We start from the raw sequence: 8,389 nt of genomic DNA on the forward strand, positions 1-8,389 counted from the left end.
GTCAATGAAATGTTAACACAACAATACATATTTGACAATTTAATGTTCGAAATTTTAGGGGAAGCTGAGCTTCCCTTGCAGTCTTAGAGAAATCGCCTCTGATATATATATATATATATATATATATATATATATATATAACATATATATATATATATGACATCTATATATATATGTATATCAGTGGAGGCTTCTCCATTGAGGAGAGGGAGGAAGATCCTCCCCAACATTGTTGAGAATAAAAAATTTAGATTGCCCAGACTATTGTAATGAATTAATGCCCTTAAATACGACTACTTTATTGCCTTTGACTATATAATGTTCGTTTCCCTGGGTAAAGGGACATTAGCACCCCCTATCACCTATTGACAATACTTCAGGGAGGAACGTCCTCCGTCAGCCTCCGTTGACTCCCATTCATTTTCCCGAAAGTACTGGCAGCCGGTGGATAACATGGGTTTCAATGGGAGAGAGGAGGAAAATCCTCCTCTGAGTGGGTGGGACCTTAAGGGGTCCGATTCGCGCAAAAATCTATCCGTCTGCGCTATGAACCAATAAGCAGGATCCCTGGATGTTGAGCAGTGTTTCCAGATTGGTTTTCAGATTTCAGATTTCCCACCCAACTGGGCTACTTATAACCAAGTTAGGCTGGAAAAATTATCATTGGGCGGGAAATCTGCCCAATCTGGCAACGCTGTCGATAACAAACCCGGTCTGCATTGTCGTGGTGCTCAGTCTGAGAGACGCAGAGCAAGTGAAATCTGCGATAGCGAGATCCTAAATGCACAATGGAAACATTGGAAACGGAGGACATTGTTAACGTCTTATTACAAAAAGCATTCCATTTATTCAGTTACAGTGCTAAGTTAGCGACCAAAGAAAGAGGTAGACCACTTCCCAAAATCAAGGTCACCAGAAGTAATGGCAACGTCAGTGTTGTGAGTGCTACATGGTTTGCTAGGTACGCATGACTTACTGGTAGCATTACAAGCAATTGTAACTGAAAATAAACATAGCTAAATAACTTCAGTCAGTGAGGTCAAAAATAGGCCCACTGATAGGCCCAGATTTTTTTATTTACTTTTACAAATCAATAGTAGGCCTGATTTGACTAATATGCTTTGCATCCTTTCCTTCTCAAATTACAGTGATGCCACTGGTGGCTTTGTATACATTTTATTCACATAACTCCCTCCCTGCTATTTTGTAGTTCACCAAAACACCCTGAAACAACTTGAGTCTCACATTCTTATGCCACCATTATACCAACAGTGCAAGCAGGCCAATGGCAACCAAGCACGCAGTCCTTCCTCCCTCACTTTTCCCTCACTTTTTCAACCACCAGCCGCCACTGATGTACATATATATATATATATATATATATATATATATATATATATATACATCAGTGGCGGCTGGTGGTTTTTAAAGTGAGGGAGGAAGGACTGGTTTTTAAAGTGAGGGAGGAAGGATATATATATATATATATATATATATATATATATATATATATATATATATATATATATACTTCAGATAAGATTATCTTATCTTATATATCTATACTTTTAAGCTATTTTTCACTCATCTGTGTGTGTGTATTTGTGCATATATACACATATCCAACAGAAAAATCACAATGCTTCTCATGTTTTTTGTACATTATTTGCCTAACATATATAGGAGTCCACACACGCGTAGTCAAAATGACAAGCAGTTTATTGCTGCTTAGCACACAAACAATACACCAAACTGAAAATGAAGCTTCTCTTCGGAGTGAACCAAGGCCAAAATAATTAAACAAAACAAACTAGATTTTAAAGGGAAATTCAAGGTACCTAAACTCTATGTGAAAGTTAATAATAAAAAAGACCATCACTAAAACTAACATCGTAAACTATGAAAAAACATGAGAAAACAAGTCAAAAGAAAAGGCAGCTCACTCCTACTGCTTCCAGGTACTAACAGTGACTATATACAAATGTGGAAAAAGGGTAACAATTTAAAGTTACTATGTACAACAAAAGTGACTAGTGAAACAAACTAAGGTAATACTTAAGATGCATATTCAATCGAAACTAACTAAGTACAGGTCAACCTTGTATGCAGAAACAACAACACAAACATTAACACAAACATCTTAAGGACATATAACTATATATATATTTACAACAATAACAGTGTCATGAGATTTTGCAAAGTATTCTCAAAAGTCCAACATGTGAGTAATGTCCTCTGGGCACAAACGGGTGTCTGCTCCTCTCGACGTGCAGGGGCTGAGGACAGGCAAGAGGGACATCTGCAACAAGCAAAAATGTGCAGATATAGTGTCAAGAAGTTAAGTTTGTAACTGACATGTCCATGGTAGTTGCTTCATTCACAATTGAAAATGGCATAGGTTTTAAAGATTTGCAAAAACGATAAAGATAAAATTCAGTGTTCAATAAAAAAAAAAAAGTAAAACAAATGAATGAAATTATTGTCATTACAGGGCACAGAGTGGAGATCACTGAGGGAAATTTAGTTTTTTTTATTGTAAGGTTTGAATACTTTTGACGGCACTGTATCTTAAGGGTCCTTAAATAAGTTACATCACTCAATTAGTTTCAAGGGTCTTTTTGTGGACCTAAATACATTTCAGTGACATAATTTAGTCTAGGATTTGTGTTTGTGTTAAACTTATGTTTACCTATTGCAATTGGCTGCAGAAGTGATTGCAGTATCCCGGATCTTCAGCTTCAGAATAGATTGCTTCTAGCGCTCCCCTTTTTCCTGTCCCAACGTATCCTGTAAAACAAAAAGGAAGGAAAAAAAACATACTGACATGTGACCTCTACAGATGTGATCAATGCATAGTTATGATACTGTGTGTAATCACACAGATACCAACACTATAAAGTACTGTATAAGATGTATGCCTGGTGTGCAGTTTTTATATAGTCGTCCACATCCAAGGCAGGTGTCAATGGTGTACATGGTGCAGAAAGCTTTTTTGTACGTTGCAGAAAACCTACTCCATGTAGCAACACCTGTGTAACAAAATCGTGAGTCAAAAGAGCACATTTCCATAGAGATATTCAAAACACCACAGTACTTATGTATTGTATACCACTGCTATTAAATAACTTACTGTCAAGCCACTGAAAATGTGCCCGTCTTCTCAAATAATTGGTGGACACAATGTCTCTGAATGTGGTACACACCGGAGCCAATGTCAGGTAGACATTTTCTCCTTCCTGGAGCACCACCTCTTTGAGGATTTCATCAAGCACAGATGTTGGCATCTGTAAAATATAGGTCAGGAAAAATCAAGCTTATTAACACATTCCCCTGATGTTTAGGTGTACAGGTTCTAGTTAAAAAAAAAAGAAAGATTACCTCCAATATGAAGCACCTGTCGGCCTTTTCCAACTGAACCTTTGAGGGAAAATTATTTATGTATCAATATAGACATGTAAGAATAAGAAACCTGAATTGCATTAATGAGTCAATAACAAAAAGGAGCATGACACTGGGTGTCCTCTGCCATCAACATCATGCTCACCTCATGATCCCTTTTTCTGGTCTTCGGGATCCTGTAGATCGGCTGCAGTGATCCTTGGAGCAATGCTGTGGCCTCATTTGTCCAGTATGCAAACCTCTGTCCGTGGCTTTCGAGTGACAGTGACAGAAAAAAAAAAAGGTTAACTAATGCATAACTAACGTTGTGTAGGAAGTTACATTTAAAGTTGTCTTACCCATCAATCTGGAACCGTTCCATCAAATTAATTAACATTTCCTTCAGTACTAATAACACTATTTTTTACAATTTTTTTACATCCTCCCTCAGTGTTTTCCAATGGTAGGACGCCAATACTTTTTCTGTTGTTCGGCGTCTCCCTGGATGACCCCAACTGCCAAGATTGTCATGGCACTCCTTTAAGGCATTACAGACTTGCTCCTGGTTACACACCACCAAGCGAGGTTTTCCCTGGAAGCTGTAATACAACTGCTCGTCTGATGCAGCAGGAAAATACAACATTCATTTAGTGTTTTTTGGGGGTGTAAATCTCTGGTTTCAAGCCGTCCGTGTTGGTTTCAAGCCGTCCGTGTTGCCAGATTGGGCACATTTTCAGCCCGATCTGGCTACATGTAATCACGTTAGGCTGGAAAAACGGGACATATGCCCAATCTGGCAACACAACCGAAACTAGACCTAGCTCTACCGGATATTTAAAACAAAAACAATCTATTTTTAATGCAAATAATAATGTGCCACATAATTGCATTAAAGTGCAAAAGGTTTTTTATGGCTTAAATTAAAGAGCCTGTAATGATCTTTCATTTTGAACATAGACCATTCCCAACCTATCTGTGTGGATAGTTTTCTTCTAAAAACAAAACATCCCTCGGAATCATCTTGGCTGTGAAGATAAGCCGTCCGTGTTGCCAGATTGGGCACATTTTCAGCCCGATCTGGCTACATGTAATCACGTTAGGCTGGAAAAACGGGACATATGCCCAATCTGGCAACACATCCGAAACTAGACATAGGCCTACTCGCGCTCACACATGTGCTCGCTGTTGCCTCGTTTAACCGGTGAACGGATACGAGTGGCTTGGCGCTTTGCGCTGAAACAGTTTCACAAACACCCGCGAAAGGAGATATATAGTAATAAAAGCGTGTAATACAGCAATATGCATCGAGGTTTCGGCGTTGCATCGATGCAGTTGGATCGTTCGCCAATTACGTTAAATCCCTAGTGTTTATGTATGTAGCCTATAATAACTGGGTAGGTTATATTATGACTAAAATAAGCACCAGAAAGTCCAAAAGGCCTTGAAATGTTTCAAATATGGATTGAATTGAACAGCTAATATTACTAACAGGAAAAAAGTAAAGGAAGAGGGCTATGATAAGACACCTCAGACAAGATGCAACAGACAATATTTTCTATGATGTTCAAATCTAGGCGGAAACCTACTTATTTAGGATGGCTTTTAGTACCCGGTAGTATGATAATACTTTTATTTTATCTTACATGATACATTTATTTTGAAGTACTGTTGGAAGGTAAAGTTAAGTAAAGTTAATTCACACTGTGTGACTTACCTTTTATTGTGTATCTTATTGATGCTTTCCGAATCACTGCCTTTCTGCTCTCTGGTTTCGAGCTAGTGTTGGTTAAGGTGTGGTAAACACTAGTTTCTAGGAAATGCTTAATTAATAATAATAGCTGCTGCCATCTCCGGGAAACAAAACTCTCCGACGTACAGTATCTAGTTACGTGGTTGCTATGACTACAGCTAGAGCTACAGCACAAAACAGCCAATCACAACTGTCCGACGTACAGCCAATCACAATGTACGCCCATTCAAGCGTACAGCCAATGATATTGTGTGACGTAATCAGCAGACGACGGACCCCGAGCCGATCTGGAAGCCGAGCCGATATGGTACTTACACCGGCACTAAAGAGAGAAAAAAGAGTGCATCCTCATTGTACCCAGCACTTCTGAAAATGTACTTCCGAATGCGTCTCTGTCCCCAGCACATTGCAAACCAAACTGACGCTCATGGGGATTGGCAAACAGGAAATAAAGGCATGCAAACTTGAAACTATTCCTAAGTTCTGTTTAGTTCTGGCTGTTTTTTATCAGATAAATATTAACGTGGCTGTCGGCAACACGTAAGCGTTAGCGTCATCACTGGCAAGCCGTCTCTTTATCACCAGGACGATGAATGCGCCTTAAGGACACTGAATGTAAGGTAATAACGTTAGGCCTACTCGTTTTTAAACATGTGAATTCAGTTTCCTTTTCCCATTAAGTAATCATTCAATATTATGTATTCCTAGGCTTTGTCGTACCCAAATTACTATAGCAGTACTACATCATATATATTTTTATTTTTAAAATATTCACTGCAGCATGATAACGACATGATTAGTACAACTCAGCAACTCTGTCAGCTACCGAACTAGCCAGCAAGCAAAACTCACCTCAATCTGTAGGTCTTCTGTTTCATGCTGGCCCTGACAGAACACACAAGTTGGCCTGGCCCCCACAACACTACACTCCATGGCATAACTACTGGTTTTCACACCTTTGGACACTCTGTCCTCATCTCAAATCACATGACGGATTTGTGTTAAACGGTCAAGTTCATTGGTTGCCGTTTTAATCAACGGCTTGACTTTCGCGCCAGCGGTAACGTTTCCATGGTAACAGCGAGCTCCACCAATCTAAGACGTGTCTTTAGAATTGTGGGTAGTGTATTCCGTTTAAATGACACCTTGAATAAAACATGTTTTTGTTAAACATTTTCTTAAACTTGTGGCTTCTACAGGAGCATATATCATCATTTCACATTATCATGGATCGCGGTAAGTATACCTTGAACATAAGGGCTTTTAAAGGAGACATATTATGGTGTTTTCCCAACAAGTAGACATAGTATATGAGTTCCAGAAAACAATTCTTTAAAGCTATTTTCTGGAAATAGCTTTTAGGAAAATAAATCTTGCCTACCGCTGTTCCCCTATGTTTCAGGGGGACTCTCTAAGTCGACGCCGGGGAGGGACTTTAAACGTCCTACGTCACTCGCTATGGGTGTGCATGTGTGCGCGTAGCCGTCACTCGCGATCGGTGTGCATGTGAGAAAGGTTTTGGCTTTTAGTGTCTATGGGTTGGTAATAACGGTTCTAAAGATTTTTCGGATGGAAAAGTGGTCTTTTATTTCCATAATCTTTGTTCAGTGAACGCATAAACCCGTTTGTTAGTTAGCAGTTAAACAAAATGCGATCTCATTGTTTACAGTTACCAACGACCAACGTTTAAAGACTGATGATTGGGGGTTCGATTCCCTAGTGATGCAAGGTTTTTTCTTTCATTTTGGACTGCACACACATCACGAGTGACGGATACGCGCACAATGTACACACATCACTGTCTTTACAATTTCTAGGCAACCGAAGTTTAAAGATTGTCAAGTGGTTAACTCTTGAATCACATGTACTAAGTAAGACCTGATGGGTTAGTGGTCAGAGAACAACTCATTAACGGTTGTTCGATTCCCATTGAGCCACTGACTTTCCTGTACTGCATGTAGCCTCATTCATATTTTGATAATGTCTATTGATGTTCGATTCCTTAGTGAAGCTAGATTTTTTCTTTCATATTGGACTGGATGTTTATATGCCATTTTGCGTAACTTGTAGTTTATGATGAATAAATGTTATTGGGGTTAAGGTTAGGTTAGGGTAACGGTAAGGGTAAGACACAAAGTGTTTTTGCAACACAATATTTCTTACAATAACACAAAGTCAAAAGTTTTGATGACTCCAGTAGGAAACTTAAGATACCTAGAGAAATGCGTGAGTGCTCACAAAACCTCAACAAGTCAGCAGTGTGGTACAGGGTGATCATTTCTGACATACCGTACAAAAGCTGAAACTATTAGCCAGGAGTGGGAAAGATGCAGGTACGCAGACTTGGGAAGCAATAAGACACACCAACACACAGTTGCCTGTTGCAAAATGGTTCAGTTTAATAGAAAGTCAGGGTTAGCTAGGGATTTTTTTCGAAGAACAGAGAACAGTACAGACTGTGCACCCCACTGCCGAGCTCCATGGCATCCTTCCCCACTTCGCCACTTCATCCCTGCTTGGTATGGGGTTATCTGGTATGGCTATAGTCTAATGTTAGCTTAGTTTGTGTTGTTTCGTCACGTTAATCGCTAGTAATAGTAAGTCATTTGTTGAAATATAGCCTATCATCACAGACTGTAGGAATGTCACGTCACCCACCCTCCATCGCGAACGACGCTGACGCTCGTAATCCTGTAGTGCAAGGGAGTTCGTGCACAGATCCCTGAGACAAACGGCTACGCGCACACATGCACACCCATAGCGAGTGACGTAGGACGTAAAGTCCCGCCCCGGGCGAAGTGGCGTCGATCTAGAGAGTCCCATGTTTCAGGGTTTCATTCCCTTCATAATGCACTGTTTCTGGTGTCTGTAGTTTTAATGCAAATAAGCTGCTGCCCATTGACCAATGAGCTGTCTGACTGAACCACAGCATGGAGGAGAAGTAATTGTTTCCGTTTGCGGACTCCTGGAGCTCTATATCTATGTAATATAATAATAATATTATATTGCGAAGCTTCGGCGGCAGCTCCAGCGGGGGGAGCTCAGCGGCAGTCTGGCAGAGAAAGAGATTGTACTCCCGGAGCTGAGCTGCCGGGCTGCCACCGAGTTCCCCCCGCCGGAGCTGCTCGTCCCCTGGTCCACAAAATATTAGCTATGCTCTGATTGGAGGGGATTGGGGAAGTGGGAGGTAATATTCAAATGTACCCCCTCCCTACTAGGAGGGGGCGACGAAACAGACTCACTTGTTTATGTACTGACTTT

At 40.2% G+C, this 8,389-nt stretch overlaps 1 long non-coding RNA gene across 1 annotated transcript; it reads right to left on the reverse strand.

Moving 5' to 3' along the window:
- Nucleotides 1–1,701: 1,701 nt before the first annotated feature.
- LOC115557487 (uncharacterized) lies at nucleotides 1,702–3,428 on the reverse strand. Its single transcript, XR_003979194.1, has 3 exons — nucleotides 3,131–3,428; nucleotides 2,690–3,029; nucleotides 1,702–2,299 (listed from the first exon to the last, which is right to left on the reverse strand). It is a non-coding gene; the product is annotated as an uncharacterized LOC115557487 (long non-coding RNA).
- Between the last annotated feature and the right edge of the window lie 4,961 nt (nucleotides 3,429–8,389).

This window comes from Gadus morhua, chromosome 13 (assembly GCF_902167405.1).
Source record: "Gadus morhua chromosome 13, gadMor3.0, whole genome shotgun sequence".
NCBI lineage: Eukaryota > Metazoa > Chordata > Actinopteri > Gadiformes > Gadidae > Gadus > Gadus morhua.